This window comes from Cannabis sativa, chromosome 6, assembly GCF_029168945.1.
Source record: "Cannabis sativa cultivar Pink pepper isolate KNU-18-1 chromosome 6, ASM2916894v1, whole genome shotgun sequence".
Taxonomy (NCBI): Eukaryota; Viridiplantae; Streptophyta; class Magnoliopsida; order Rosales; family Cannabaceae; genus Cannabis; species Cannabis sativa.
In genome coordinates this window covers 8,912,438-8,929,368 of record NC_083606.1, presented here as the reverse complement: position 1 = coordinate 8,929,368, position 16,931 = coordinate 8,912,438, and the positions used below count along the sequence as shown (strand labels likewise).

At 32.5% G+C, this 16,931-nt stretch overlaps 1 protein-coding gene across 1 annotated transcript in view; it reads right to left on the bottom strand.

The window, feature by feature from the left end:
• Window positions 1–16,931, bottom strand: part of LOC115725129 (uncharacterized) — a 54,148-nt gene that overhangs the window by 12,296 nt on the left and 24,921 nt on the right. The window lies entirely within an intron of this gene.

Sequence of the window (16,931 nt, the reverse complement as noted above, 5' to 3'; positions counted from 1 at the left end):
TTGGTGCTAAAGAGAAAAGGTGATCTCTTTCTCTTATAAGTTCACATGGGAATTGAATAGAGAGAAATACAGAAAGAGAGTTTGGGGATGATTTGGGCACAGAAAGATTGGAATTTGTTGGAGTGAGTGCTTCTCCATTTCCACAACCTCTCTTTTATCACCCAATTTTTAGAATTAAATTAACGTGTTTTTATTAAAAAAAAAAAAAAAATTATCCCTTATACTATTTTTTTAACTTTTTTTTCTTTTTTTTCAAATTTACGGTTTGAGTTTCTAAAGTAGTTGCAGCGCTAGTTGCAATAGGAGTTTATATACGATTTTTTGTTGCAATTTAGGTTACAGCGCTAGTTGCAATATGATTTTCTATGTAGAATTCCGTAAAAATACAAAAAAAAAATAATAATAATAATTTGAAGTGTAAAAATGAAAAAAGCCCAAAAACAAAATAGGGATATTGTTCAAATAGATCATTTTTAATCCTATTTTCTACACTATCTATTTACCTATTATTAATTTTTTTTTCTCAACAATATTTACCTATTACTTTTAATCTTATTTAAATATTTTATTTTTAATTCATTATTCATTTTTTTCCTTTTGTAGCAACTCTTTTGTTCATTTGTTTTAAAAATAAAAATGCTCTTTATTTTTTGAAATCATCCAAAATTATGGATACCACAGGGACTCCTAACTGAAAACACAATCAGCATCAAAACCTGAAGCATGCACTAAAGCGTAAGCTACACAATTTGTTGAACGTTTAACAAAATATAAAGAAATTGGCACAAGTTCATCAAGTAAAGCCTTACAATCCACAAGAATATAGCCATAAGGAGAGGTCATATGTTTAAAACAATTAAGATCATTAACAAGCAGAAGACAATCTACTTCGACAATAATATTTGACCAAGTGTGGCGCTTAATCCAACTCAAAGCTTCCTTGAGGCTAATAACTTCCACAATCATAGGCTGAAATATTTCACAACAACTCATTTGTACTTCTTCCAAAACCAAGCCAGCTGTCGTTCTTGCCACAAAACCAAGACCTCGAGGAATATTATCTATCAACGAGTTCAGAATATTATCCTTATCTCGCTTAAGACTATATATTCAACGAGTTTTGAATATTATCTATCAAACTTTTATTTAATAGTAACGAGTTATTTAATCTGCATTTAATGATATAACATTATTATATCCTCAGAGTTGATTCATATTCCTTCTGTAGGTCACGTGTCAACTTCTAGAATATTGCCGAATTTTGGGTATAACAATTGTCCCATAAAAGTACTTTTTAATTAAAAAGAATTTTTTAAATGATTACAGGGGTATAATCGTATCAACCCGTTTTTGAAAAATTGCATGCTTTTGGGTTTTTGGCGATTTAGAATTTCGAGGCACATCATTAGCATTAAATGTTCTGACTGTTCTCATCTGTGAGATCATATTTCTTTTGATCTAATAGTGATCAATAAGAGGGTACAAAAATTGAAATTAACAGTTCATTTCACCATTTTCACATTTCAGACCTTATTTTTTCTACAAATCACGATTACTTCCCCTTCCAATTTACATGCCCTCACTGTCACTGACCTACTTCCTGCGTATTTCATCAGATTATATTTTTAACCTCAGAGATTTTCAGGGCACATCATTTCAGTCATCACAATCTCAATCGCAAAGTTCTTCATCGCCTAGAAATCTTCAGCAAAACAGTAAGTGGTTCACTTCCTTCTCTCTAATATCTTTCTTTTTTGTATTTGTAGTCTCGTCTCGTGATTGATTGTTTCTTTATCCACTTTGTTTGGTTACTTTTTAGGTAATTTTTATTTTGTTTGTCTGGATAATTTTAGGGCTAAGGAAAATTTTAGGTTATTCGATTCATAGATTTCTGGGTTAGGTAGTATTTAATTTTTCTAAAAATTGGGATAACACTCATCCACAAGAATGACATAATTTATTCCAGAAATTACAATCCCAGAATTCTTAGAAACTGACTGTCCTGAGAATTTAGCCTTTCCATTCAAACCCAAAACTTATGTACCTAAAACAATTCTTGAGATAAATGATGCCAAAATTAGGGATCATCTAATTAAAACCAATCAGGACGAGATTTCAAGTCGTTATAGGCGATATTTGCAAGAAATAACTGAGGGTAAACGTCATTTTCTGCAAGATGCGCTTGGCCTGAACCCTAAATTTTATTTTCTATTCTTTTAGCGAGACCCTTGTTTTTACCTCGAGTCATTGTTGCTTTTTCACCAGGTGACTTAAATTTTAAAATTATGACTTCTAAAGCTCGAAAATCTAAGAATCCTCAAGATCCCATAGTCACTTTCGAAGCAATACTCATCGAATCAAAAGTTAGATATCCATAGGAGCATATGTTGGCGATGTACTAAGATCTTGTGGCATCAAGTACAAGAAAGGATGTCGTATTAGGTCTGTCGCTCAATGGGAATTTAGCTGTTTTCCCCTGAAAGAATAATCCGAGAAGAGGGTTGTAGCACTAGTGGCTCGTCTGGGATTGGCGCTTGGAGCTTCAAGCACATCAGAGCTGGAGCAATATTCCCTTTGAAAGACTATTACAAGGAGTTTTGCAATTACCTCGAAATTGCCCCCTTTTAGTTAATTCCGAGTTCTTACAGAATTTTGGCCTACCTAAAGGTCTTATACCAAATTTTGGAGCGGGAGTGTCCAAGCCCACTTAAAATTTTATATTTTTTACACTGTGAAGACCTGTCCCGCAAGGAAGCAAGGAGCAGGTGGTTTCTATTACCTCGGGACCCAAACGAATGATCAAAGGATCATCGTGAGGTTACCCAACAAGACTGAAATCAAGGATGAATTCTTCTAGACATTCGGCCTCGCTCTAATCAATACAACTGCTTTTCGCATCATACGTAAGTATTCCTTTGTCTCAAAAAACTTGGTTTTGCGTTTTCAACTTACTAACTATAGGCACTTAACTATTCTGCTTATTTGTATTGACATCGGTTATGAAGAGGCCTATTCCAACTCCCGAGATGGAGAAACGACACGAAATCCTTTTAGGTCTTCCATTTAGATTGAGATCAGTCAATTTCCTATTGAACGAGATCAACCTAAAAATCTGCTATCTCCTCGGCAGCTAACAATCCACTTGTGACTTCAAAGTCCCAAAATATTCAAAGTGGCAGTAAGTTCATGTTCCTACCGACAAAGAAGACAAGGATTATGTGGTTTGTACCCACTTCTTGAGGAAAATAGCCCCTCAAGACGTTAAAGAAGAAGCATACCGAGGTAATAAATGTGGATGGTCTCACGCAGTACTTAGTGTCGAGCGTACTTCCCTAGTTAAATTTAAGGATAGCCAGTATAATTTTTATATTTAGAATTGTGTAGATTGCATAGCCCAAAGGTTTGATAGTTGGTATCCTGAGCATCACGTACAATTAAGCTGTAACCGTTCTTATTTTAGAATTACACAGTAATACGGTACTAACTTTGATAGAGCGAACCATCAAGATTGGGGTTTGTCTCCTCTAAATATCTATGATCTCTTCATGATCACTTGCTCTAGGGAGTTTAGTAATTATAATAGTTCTTCATCTTCATCTGATAGCTATGGTAAATTTCCTTAAGTGGGAGACTATCCTCCATCTTCTTTTTGCTTATTTTGAACAATTTTTGACATATTTATTTTTGCCTCGCAGATATGGATTTTGAGAACTTCCTTACTAGCTCGGGCAAAAAAGGAAAGAAGAGAATTGCATCTTCAGAGACTTCGTCGGGAGCAAACTCGGAACCATTGAAAAGACCTAGGAAAACTACAGCCAATAAAAGGCGTGCCTTGAGTCAAATAGTTATCAAGCCAACAGATTATCAAGCAACATCCCCAATCCCAGCTACTGAGAGCACTGATGAACAGGTCCTAGGATCAGTTCACCAGGTTAAGTTCTCAGGTTCACAGGCTGAGATGGTCTTATTGGAGCCACCCTGCCCCTGCCAACTCATGCAAGTATTAAGGAGAGAAGAGATAATGAGATTAAAGTTATTTTAGAGTGCCACATCTCCGCTTCATACTTCTCTTTTATATATATATGGAATACTATAAATATTAATTTTAATAATTTTAAACCATTAGATTTTGGTCCGATAGCGAATAATAAAAGAGAAATTTGAATTTCTATGCTTAATTTAGCTATTTAATTAAAGAAAATATCAAAAAAATACATTTTTTTACACTATATCAAAAATATGTTTATATAAAAAAAAAAATATTTAAGTCAAATTCAACTTTTTTTTTATCATTTTTTTGCCGAAAAACTTTTTTTATTATTTTTTTTTTCAGCTAATGGACTCATTCTAGCCTACATAATGTAAAAATGAAAAAAAAATTCTAATTAAATAGAAAAATTAATCATAAAAACTCAAAATTTTCTAATATTACCCCCTTTATGAGTAATACTAATTAAGAGTCTACCTATATATATATATATATATATATATATATATATAAATCTATATATTTTTGACAAAACATCAAGATCTATTTAGTTATTCTTGGATTGCTAAGAGTACAACCAACCAAGTAAGATCACACTAATAATTAAGTAACATGTTTGGTAAAATATATTGGTAAGCTAATGTGGTCGTTATTGTCTTGTATGTGATGAGTTAATATATAAATTAACTGCATGTTATGCATTAATATTTTTAAATGTATGTATATGTGTGTGTCACTGTCACTTGCTACTTATTATCACTAACAAAAATATATTATAAAATCAGCAAGTTCATCTCACACAACACAAACCTAACCCTTATTAATATAAAATTAATAAACTTAATCTACTCCAATCCCTCTTGTTTTCTATTCCCTATGACCTAATTTATTATTATACACTAAGATACGATGGTTGACTATAAGGGTCAACCATTGCTTGTGTCCTAGATCCATGTTATGTGCATATACAAATATTCACTTAAAAAAAAGTTTTTATCATTTTGGTTGTTGTATTTTAACTTAATTCTTCTATAGGCTACTTATTTTAAAAATATATATTTATGAACCCTGCATTTTATCAAATACTTAAAAATGGTTGCTAAATCTTATTTTTTTAAAAAAAAAAAATGGTTTCCCAAAGTTACTCATGGTCAACAATTAGGACAACCACAACAGATTGTTAATTGGATTGACAGTTATTATGAAACTATTGTATCTGCTCGTGATGGAGCCAAGGTTAGTAGCCTTACTCTTCAAAGAAATAGAAATAATTCAGAAATTCTACCTAGAGATCCACAAGAAGAACATGTACAGAGACATACAATACTTATGGTTGATGCAACAGTATTAAATAATACAAGTTCAGTTCGCTTAGGGGCTATTATCTTTTCAGAAGATAGAAGGGTGAGGGCAGCAGTTTGCAAGCCTCTCAAAGGTTATCTTTAAGGAAATCTATTCGATTTGTATAAGCCTTTAAATTTTATAGCATAGTATTTTGAACAGGTTTCAAAACGTTATACATGGGGCAGTTTCATGTTTAAACAGTATTAGGTCTGGTTTGTACATGTTTCAGATGATGTAGGGTCTTTTATATTTTAATTGCTAAAAGGGTTAGGTCTGACGTAACAAGTTTTAAAATATGAATAAGCTAAGTGATTGAGTAGTACTTGGTGGTGTTTATATAATGTGGTTAGGCGTTTTTAGACTGACTAGTTAGACATTGGTAGGCTAGTTCTGGAGTGCACTTGTATCAGGCTAGAATGTATCAAGATTTATATGTTTTGCCCCTTTTGAGAAAAATGTTTGTTTTATGTTTTATGGTGTTCTTTCACTAGCCAAAGGGTTATCCCTTTGGCTAGTTTTTTCATTTATCCTTTCTTTGCATTGTTGATTTGATCGTTTTTTGAGTTGCGTTTCTCGTGGTAGTTTTTGTCTTTAGTTTCTACTCATAGTTTTTCATTGTGGTGTTTTCTGGTTTGTTATGTTTTCAGGTAGTATCTCTGTATTACAAGCGGAGACCTTGGCCCTTTTGGTTGGACTTAATTGGGCTCTTTCATGCGAATTAAAGAGGTTTTTTCTGATTCTTTGTCTCTAGTCACAGCTATAAACAAAGGAAGGGTCTTTTTCAACGAGCTGGGTGTGCTACTTGAGGATGTCATAGCTTTATTGTCTAAACTCCGGGGAGCAATTTTGTCCCATGTGGCTCGGGATGCGAATTCTGCAGTACATGGTTTGGCAAAACATGTTCTTCGGTTAGACAATGAGCTATCCTGGTTCGAGGAGGTGCTGCCGCTGATTATGGATTGCTGCTTTGTTAATCATGTGTGATTTGGATCACCACGTCAAAAAAAAAAAAAAAACGGTTTCCTAAATTGAATTAAAGTAAACATAACTTCGTATAAACATATAAAAATTATTAAATTCGTAGATATTCAATAAGCATCAATTTTTTTTAAACAATTTTTATATGTTTATATGAAGTTATGTTTAAATTTTTTTAAAAAAATTAGAATAAATTTTAATTATTTAACAAAACAAATGGTCCATCGTAGAATCGAAGCTAAATTTTTTTTTTTTTTTTGGCTATATATGACCAATAATAATATTGCTGATTCAGTCATATCATCATATGATTATAATAATAAGCTAATAAATTACTCTTAGAAAAAAAAAAAAAGCTAATAAATTATCAGTTATTAAAATGTATCATATATATTATATAGCACGTACTTATGGGGTGGGGTTAGAATATTTAATTCTCATATATGTATAATTTAGTGGTGGCCGTGTGTTTTTTTTCAAATCAAAATAATCAACATCCTTGATTTTGTGATTATATATTAATTACATCTTCTAATCATTTTTTTTTTCTTTTGGTAATATAAAGATCCACGTACGTGGGGTTTTGTTAAAAATTCTAGCTATTATTATTATTATTATATTATTTTCAAACCTGAGCAATAAATTATTTTTGCTAAAGAATGGATTGCCATAAACAATTTCTTTAATAATAATAAATTATGACATCAAATTTTTATTTGTTTTTACAGTAAAAATAATTACAAGATACATTTTTTTTATAGAGAAGGATACATTTAAATGAACAAGGAATAAAATATTGGTGGGGTTTAATGTTAATATTTAATAATGAGTTTTTTTGGCAAAAAATAAAAAATAAAATAAAATAAAAAAACAGTACTATATATTGGCGTAACGTGCAAGTCACGTGATTTTGACGTTGTCTAACATAAAATGTGAATGCCTAATACCTATGCAAATTTCATTCAATATTATTGTGCGTTGCTCGATAATTTGATTCCCTCATTCAATCCCAATGCATTTTACAAATTAAATTTAATTTGTTTTTTAAAATCCAAAGACATGGGCATCCATGATTCCATTCTGCCCAAAACAAAAAGTATATGATATAATTTATGAAAACAAGTTGAGGAGAATTTTCTAGATGCTTTATTAATTTTTAGGATTTTTTTCATTATATAATTATATTTGATATAGGCTAATTTGAATTTTTACTCATGAGTTTTGACATATATACTAAATCATTGAGATTGTTAGATTTAAGGACTTTTGTCTAATTTTAGTAAAAAAAAGTCTAACATGGATGAAAGTTTAGGGGCATGATTTAGTTTATGTCAAAGTTCGAGAGACATAATTTAGTAGGTATCAAAGTATGAGGAGCATAATTTAATACATAAACAATCACTAAAATAGTCAAATTGAATGAAATTAAACAAAAATCTTTGAATCTAACAATCTCAATAGTTCAGAAAGAATTTTTAACCACCAAAAAAATCCAAAATGCATGATTTGGCACATGTCAAAGTTTGAAGGTAAAAATCCTAATTAGACTTTGATATAAAATAAAAGATAAGATAGATATGTAGTGAATTTAAATTTAAATTTGAATTGTAATATTTATATATATAAAAAAAACAATACTCTTAATTATATAGCTACATTTAATATAACATAGATAATTATAGATCATACCTAGAGATGGAAATTTATACCGCGGGGATGGGTAACCGCGGGGACCCGCCCCTAATGGGGTGGGGATTCCCCTGTTAGACTTTTATTTGGGCTTACATTAAATTTTATTGGTTTTATTAAAACTTGGGTTGATTGGATAGTTCTTTGCTGTGTTAGCCCATGTTGTTGGTGATCAATTGTTAATGGGCTTAGCATCTGTGTGTAAAGTCTAGGTGAAGCAGAAGTGTGGGCTTTTCTAGTTGACTGAAGCCTTTGATGAGCGTGTCCGGCCAACTAGGGTTTTGTAGCTAAGTCCCCTCCCTAACTCTATAAATACATATTGTCTCATCACAATTGTATACCTTTTGATAATCAGATAAATAAACTGCTTCTGATTTAGAGATCTAGGGAGGAAGACTTAGTTGATAGTATTGCACTATCAAATTGGAGTAACTGCTGTGGATCAAACTGAGATAATTGCTATGGATCAATCAGGTACACATACCTAATTATTATATCTTATTATTGTGTTCTATGTTATATACAAATAGATCTTGGGTTAATTGTTAATTTATCTAACATGTGGTATCAGATTGCCTATTGTATATGATTTAGAACCTATAATTAGTATAATTAATTTGTATATGTTAATTATCCATAATTTCATATTAATTTCGTTATTATTTTATGTTGAATTTTTTGTTTTTAAATGTTAAAACTTTAGGGGTTTTGTTTATCATTAAATTCTCGTTCTATTGATATATTATATGCATGAAATCATTGTGTATATTAAGAGAGTTTTAACTTTAAAGTTTTAGGGTTTATAAAATTATAATTTGTGTGTTTTGATTTTATTATTTTTGATTTAAAATTGATTATAGATAACTCATTATCAATTGTTTAAGAATGTTCCTACATAATTAATTTCGGATTTAAACTAAAATTAGCATCACAATTTTTTTTTCTTTTTGTTCTTCAATTTTCGGATTGATTTTAGCAATAGATCTACCCATTTAGTCTTTAATACACGAAATTATTAGTGTAAATCAACTAGAAATCGATTCCCGATCGAAACCCATCCAAAATCCCCACTTTTCGTCGATTTTTTGGCCGGAAAACGCTTGCAGACCCGACTGGGCCAAACCGGGTCGCGCGACCCGCCTCCAACCCGGCTGGAGGAAGAAGAAGGAGGCCAGCCAGCAACGCCCACTCGCGCAGGCGGCGCGTGGGACCCCGTCAGAGGTCATTTTTCGACGTTTTTTTTTCCAGCGTGCTTAAAATTCAATTTCTGATTTTTCTATGATTTTTAATTAATTTTTTGACTCCGTTTAATAATTATTATTATTTTAATGATAATTATGTAGTTAAAAAATTATTAAAAATATTTTTTGATAATTTTTCGAAATTTGTCGATCATAGAAATTTTTTTGAGTTTCTTCTCGTTCCATATGACATAGTCACTCTCTTATTTAATTTATTTTGACTATGTAGTCTCCACCAATTTTCTTATATTCACATCTTTTAATTATTTGTTGTTCTAAAATTATAAAACTTGGTTGTTTGATACAAAAAATAATGTGTTATGGTGGACACTTTATTTTTTGATTATCAATATAATAAAAGCAATTATATATCTCTTTTGGAAATTTGGTTGAAAATTATTAATCTTCAAAGATTGTTTTATCACCAAATTTCACATGTTGAAGAAAATATTATATCTTTTGGTTGACTATATGTGTAATTACTTGCCCAAAGGTAGTATTTACATGTATTAGTTCACATTCCATGAAGTGAGTTAATATTAAATATATATATTTTAATTATTTGCCCAAAGGTAATAATTTAAATATATAAATTTATTATTATTTTTTGCTTGAATTAATACATATTTTTAAGAAATTTATTTGCCCAAAGGTAATAAAATTCTTAAATGATATGTATTTTTTTCTTTGTTGTTAACTTCATGAAGGTAGATCATGTGTGTGTTATATTCTCACCCCAAAGGGGAGTTTATAATGACCAGTTGATTCTACAATATTTTCTAATACATTGCTCATATTGCTTATTCAAGTTTTAATTTTTTGAATTTTTCAGTCTCCTTTTCTGTGAACAACAATAATGCTTTCATCCATATTTTGAATGCTTCCAACTACAAGACATGGAAACGAGATGTGGAATTTACTTTAGGCATAATGGATTTGGACTTATGCCTACGAGAAGAAAAACCTGCTGATCTTACTGACTCCGATGTACCGCCGAGAGAACTCATCATGCACAATGGGAAAAGTCAAGTCGTCTTAGTCTTCTTACTATGAAAAGATCCATTCCTGAACATCTATTGGGTGGTTTGCCAGACACTACAAATGCCAAAGAGTTTTTCAATGCTGTAGAAAAATTATACGACACTGGTGAAAACGCTGAGCTGGACATCTTATGGATGAAATGACAACCATTAAGTATGATGAATTAAAAGGAGTGCGAGATTTTATTCTGAAATTGGTGAATGTTCAGTCCAAGTTGAGAGATCATAATATTCCTCTTCCTGACTCTTTCATTATTCATCGAGCTCTTCATGCTCTTCCTGCCTCTTTCAGCCTTATCAAGACAAACCTTACAACACTTACAATCAAACATGGACTATCGGCGACCTAATTTCTCGGTGTGTAGCCGACGAAAGCAAGCTTAAAAGGGAGAAGAATGAATCTGCTAACTATGTTTCTCACCTCAAGCCCAACAAAGGAAAAGGAAAATTCAAGAATAAAAATGATGGTGCTACTAAACAGAATGGTAATGGTAAGGAGCATAAGAATAAACAGAAGAATAACAATGGAAAGTCCAAATACTCTAATGTGAAGTGTTACTTTTGTGAAAAATTGGGGCATCGGAGAACGGACTGTCACAAATTTAAGACTTGGTTAGAAAAGAAGCAAGCACAATCAGGTAATCCATTAGCATGTATTTGTTTTGAATCTAATCTAGTTGATGTTCCTATTGATTCTTGGTGGTTAGACAGTGGTGCTACTGTTCATGTTTCTGCTTCTTTACAGGGGCTAAGGGATCTCAGGAAGCCAAGTGAGAGGGAGTCCAAGCTTAAAGTGGGCAATGATGTTGGAGTTGACGTTATCTATGTTGGAACATTTACTCTTGAATTACAGTCTCGTGATAAGATTATTCTGAACAATACTTTTTATGTTCCTACTTTTAAAAGGAATTTAGTTTCGCTTCCGCTTTTGGTTAAACAAGGATATTCTTTTCATTTTGCAAATGATAATGTTGACATTATGCTTGACTCTCGAATTATTGGAAATTACTTTTATTCTGATGGTCTTTACAAGTTGTCATTGGCTCCTTTAGATTCCTCTTTTAATGTTGTGAATACTGTGGGTAAAAGACCTCATATTAAGGAAACATCCTTATTGTTATGGCACAAAAGATTTGGTCATATTTCCAGAGAAAGGGTTGATCGTTTAATTAAATCTGAAATACTTCCTCCTCTTGATGCTTCTGATTGGGATACTTGTGTTGATTGTACTCGTGGAAAATTGACTAAAACAAGAAAGAAGACTGCAAACCGCAGTCAATCTTTATTGGAAATTATCCACACAGACATCAGTGGTCCTTATTCCACCACATTGTGCAGAAATAAATATTTTATCACTTTTATCGATGATTTTTCTCGTTATGGATTCACCTATTTAATTAAAGAAAAATCTTACGCCCTTGATAAACTCAAAATTTTTCGAAATGAGGTTGAGAAACAATTAGGAAGAGTCATCAAAGTTGTTCATTCTGATCGTGGAGGAGAATATTATGGTGGTTATACAGAATCTGGACAACACATGGGGCTTTTTGCAGAGTACTTACAAGAAAATGGTATAGTTGCTCAATACACTATGCCTGGTTCACCTGAGCAAAATGGCGTTGCTGAAAGAAGAAATCGCACTCTCATGGATATGGTTAGAAGTATGATGAGTAGAACAAATCTTCCAGAGTTTTTATGGGGTGAAGCACTTATGACTGCAACTTATATTTTAAATCGTGTTCCCAGTAAATCTGTTCCCAAAACCCCTTTTGAGTTGTGGACTGGGCGAAAGCCTAGTTTGAATCACCTTCGTGTATGGGGTTGTCCAGCTGAAGTAAAGATTTATGATCCTAATTTAAAAAAGTTAGATCCGAGAACAAATCGCTGTTATTTCATTGGTTATCCAATGCGCTCGAAAGGCTATCGCTTTTACTGTCCTACTCGTGGTACGCGAATTGTTGAATCTCAGACTGCTAAATTTCTGGAATTTGATGTTGCTGAAAAAATTCCTTCAACATCTCTTGAAATGGGGGAGTCCTCTAAAGGAATTTGTATTCCTATGTCATTTTCAAGAGATGATAATAGTAGTCTCCATCCTACTCCAGTTGGTAATGCTCCCATTGTTGATGAATACATTGCTCCCGATATCGAAGATGATGAAGATCCTATTATTGATGAAGGGCTTGTTAATGATGAAGCTCCTATTGTTAATGAGAATCCTGTTATTGAAGAAATTCCAGTTGTGGAAGATGTTATTCAAAACAATGATCAACAAAGAGAAGTTATTCCAGAAGTACCTCCTCTAAGAAGATCTCAGAGACAAAAGAAGTCAACAAAGTGTCATGATAATTTTGTTTATCTTGGAGAAGGAGAATATGATATTGATCATTTTGTGGATCCTGTCACTTTTAGTGAAGCCCTTAATAGTCCACAATCTTCAAAATGGTTAGCAGCTACGGATGATGAGATCGACTCCATGAAGAAAAATGGTGTATGGGAGCTAGTTTTATTACCTGATGGTTTTAAACCAATAGGTTGTAAGTGGATTTTAAAGGCTAAAAGGGATAAAAAGGGACAGATTGAAAGGTTTAAAGCGCGTTTAGTGGCTAAAGGCTTTACTCAAAGAGAAGGTATTGATTACACTGAAACTTTCTCACCTGTTTCCACTAAAGATTCATTCAGAATTATTATGGCCTTAGTTGCGCATTTTGATTTAGAGTTGCATCAAATGGATGTTAAAACTGCTTTTCTGAATGGAGAATTGAATGAGGAAGTCTATATGTCTCAACCTGAAGGCTACAAGGAGAATGGAAAAGAACACTTGGTTTGCAAGTTGAAACGATCCATTTATGGTCTCAAACAGGCATCTCGCCAGTGGTACTTGAAGTTTGACAAGGTTGTGACATCGTTTGGTTTCGTAGAGAACAAGTTTGATCAGTGTATTTATATGAAGATCAGTGGGAGTCGTTATATTTTTCTTGTTCTTTATGTAGATGACATTTTACTTGCCAGCAGTGATTTGTCACTACTAAATGAGACCAAAAATTTTCTGTCTTCCAATTTTGATATGAAAGATCTTGGAGAGGCATCCTATGTTTTGGGGATTGAGATCCATCGTGACAGGAATCGAAAAGTTCTTGGCTTATCTCAAGAAGCTTACATTAATCGTGTGCTCAAAAGGTTCAACATGGATTTGTGTAAAGCTGGTTCTGTTCCTATTCTGAAAGGGGACAAGTTCACTAAGCAGCAATGTCCTAAGAACGAATTGGAAAGAGGAGCAATGAAGAACATCCCTTATGCAAGTGTAGTAGGGAGTTTGATGTATGCTCAGGTTTGCACTCGACCTGACATAGCTTTCGTAGTCAATGTTCTTGGGAGATATTTATCTGATCCTGGCCATGATCATTGGGTTGCAGCCAAGAAAGTTTTGAGATATTTGCAAAGAACGAAGAGTTTTATGCTTGTGTATAAGCATGTTGACAATCTTCGAGTTGTTGGTTATTCAGATTCAGATTTTGGTGGTTGTGTAGATGATTTAAAGTCAACTTCTGGCTATATTTTCACCTTGGCAGGTGCTGCTATTTCTTGGAAGAGTGTCAAACAGACTTTGATCACATCATCTACTATGTATGCTGAGTTTGTTGCATGTTATGGGGCATCTTTGCAAGCTTTGTGGCTGAAGAATTTTATTTCGGAGATACGAGTGGTTGATTCTATTTCCACACCTATGCTAATCTATTGTGATAATAATGCTGCTGTTTTCTTTTCAAAGAATAACAAGATTAGTAGTGCTTCTAAACATATGGAAATAAAGTATCTCACTGTCAGAGACTTGGTCAAGAAAGGAGACATTGTTATTGAAAATTGCAAGACCGAGTCGATGTTAGCAGATCCTCTAACCAAAGGGTTAAGTGCCGTGTTGTTTAATAAACATGTTGTTAATATGGGCATTTTAGAATCTTTTGATCTTTTGGGTTAGTGGGAGTTTTGTTTTCTGTTTGTTTTTAGAAATTATTATTTATAATTTTCTGAATAAAGTTATGAACTACATTTTATGTTTCAATATTTTATTATTGAATGGATATGTTTTCAATTATGTTTTGTTATATTCTCGAGAATGATTGAATTGAAAGCATGTGGTTCATATTGTTGTGATCATTGTCTTTTAAATTTATTTGCTTATTGACAATGATATGTTGTTGGCTTAATTCTTTAAGCATATTTAGTGACACTTACTTATTTATTAAGTAGTGTATGTTTAATTTCACTGGCTTATTTATTAAGCATCACGGTATCAGTGAAATTGAGAACTGATAATGATATTATGTTATTTTAAATTGATCACATGTTGAACAAAATTCCTTACCACACTACTAGACTTATTGACCATGTCGATTTAATACTTTGGTATTTGTGATTATGAATGTCTTTTGTTGAGTTAAAAACAATATGATTGTCATAGTTCATTATCAAAGGTTAAATTGGACCGGTATGTTGAGATGCTATCAGAGAACTATCATTTTTTAAAGTGGCCACAAATGTTTTCTTGTTGTTCAACCCATGAGTCGTTTTCAAATAAAATTATTTTGATATATAATATATAATGTATTAAAATCAATGTAGCCCAAGTGGGAGAATGTTAGACTTTTATTTGGGCTTACATTAAATTTTATTGGTTTTATTAAAACTTGGGTTGATTGGATAGTTCTTTGCTGTGTTAGCCCATGTTGTTGGTGATCAATTGTTAATTGGCTTAGCATCTGTGTGTAAAGTCTAGGTGAAGCAGAAGTGTGGGCTTTTCTAGTTGACTGAAGCCTTTGATGAGCAGGCCCAGCCCAACTAGGGTTTTGTAGCTAAGTCCCCTCCCTAACTCTATAAATACATATTGTCTCATCACAATTGTATACCTTTTGATAATCAGATAAATAAACTGCTTCTGATTTAGAGATCTAGGGAGGAAGACTTAGTTGATAGTATTGCACTATCAAATTGGAGTAACTGCTGTGGATCAAACTGAGATAATTGCTATGGATCAATCAGGTACACATACCTAATTATTATATCTTATTATTGTGTTCTATGTTATATACAAATAGATCTTGGGTTAATTGTTAATTTATCTAACATCCCCATCTTAGTGGTTAATGGGGCGGTGGTGGGGGACAATTTCAATACCCGAAGCGGGGATGGGGCAGGGGCGGGGATAATACTATCTGTTAGAGATTTTATTATAATGAAAGAAAATCAAGATATTACAACTCTATTGTAATACAATACAAGGACCAACAAAGAGATTAAATAAATGTTACAACAATATAATATACAACATATATACACTATATATATTATATATAAGAAATATAGAAGAAGATAAGAACACATGTAATATAATATATGTATATATATAACAACAGAATAATATATATACACTCACTCACCACCTTGAGTGTAGATTAGTAGGGATCACCATGACTTGAACAAGGTATTACACCTTTGTCCAAAAGCTTATTTCCCCCTATCTCTAAGCACTAAGGGAACTCTCTAGGAAATAGCTTTGGGAATTATCAAGTCTTTTAGGGTTTTCTAGCAAAGTGCTTTCTTGATAGAAAACTTCTTCTCCAAAATGAGCACCTTAGACCTCTTTATATAGTGTTTAGGATATCATCACCATTTGAAATTCAAACTCATAACCCCATAGATGTTATGGACTCAAATGTAACTCCTACACACACCATAACTCCTATAGCATTAAGAATTTCAAATTAAGATGTGTAACATCTTTTTACACTCTTAATGTTGGTGATGATGGTGGAGGTTACTCATAGTAACAAGTAACTCCCAAATGTTACAAAAAGATGACAACTAATATACATTGTCATATGTTACATATTATTAGTTTATTACACATATTTAATCTATATATTATATTATTATAAATAATATAACAATCCCCCACTAGATTAAATATTATCTCTTTAGTAACAAACTTGTAACTTTTGTAACATTTATTTAATCAATCAAAAATATTATATCAAAATATAACATTCCCCCACTTTGATTGACTAAATACACACTTTTAAGAAGTCTTGCTTAGGTGCATTAGATAAAATGTCTTTCGACTTGAATTTTATTTTAGTGTAATTACCACAAAGTTTGATGAAATTTTGGTTGTCGTAGCATTGAACCATTATTCCTTTAATACAAACCGGTGATAACACACACACCCTCGCTAATGCTCACTTGAGACCGCATGTCTCGCTCTTGCACCGTTAATGGCCATGTGCAAAATTCCAATTCATGGACTCTCTAGAGAATAACTCCCAATTCTCATAAAAGGCGGCACCACCTCTAGTCCATATAGGTGGATTTTTAGTGTCTCACCACTCGTTAGACACTTCTTAAGCTTAAGTGAGTTTTCTTAAGCTTAAGCTCCATTAAAAAACCTTTCGGTTTTAACCCTCAATTTTCACAACATGTACTCATCCATAGATGGGACTATTGAGTACAATATTCACTCTATTGACTTGTTATTACCTATTGAACTTAAGACTAGATGTTTACTAGTGTTAAGATAGGTTACCATCAATGAGAGAAACACTAAGGGAGTTTAGGTCCGATCACTCGAAAATTCATGCTTTAATCTTGTACGGA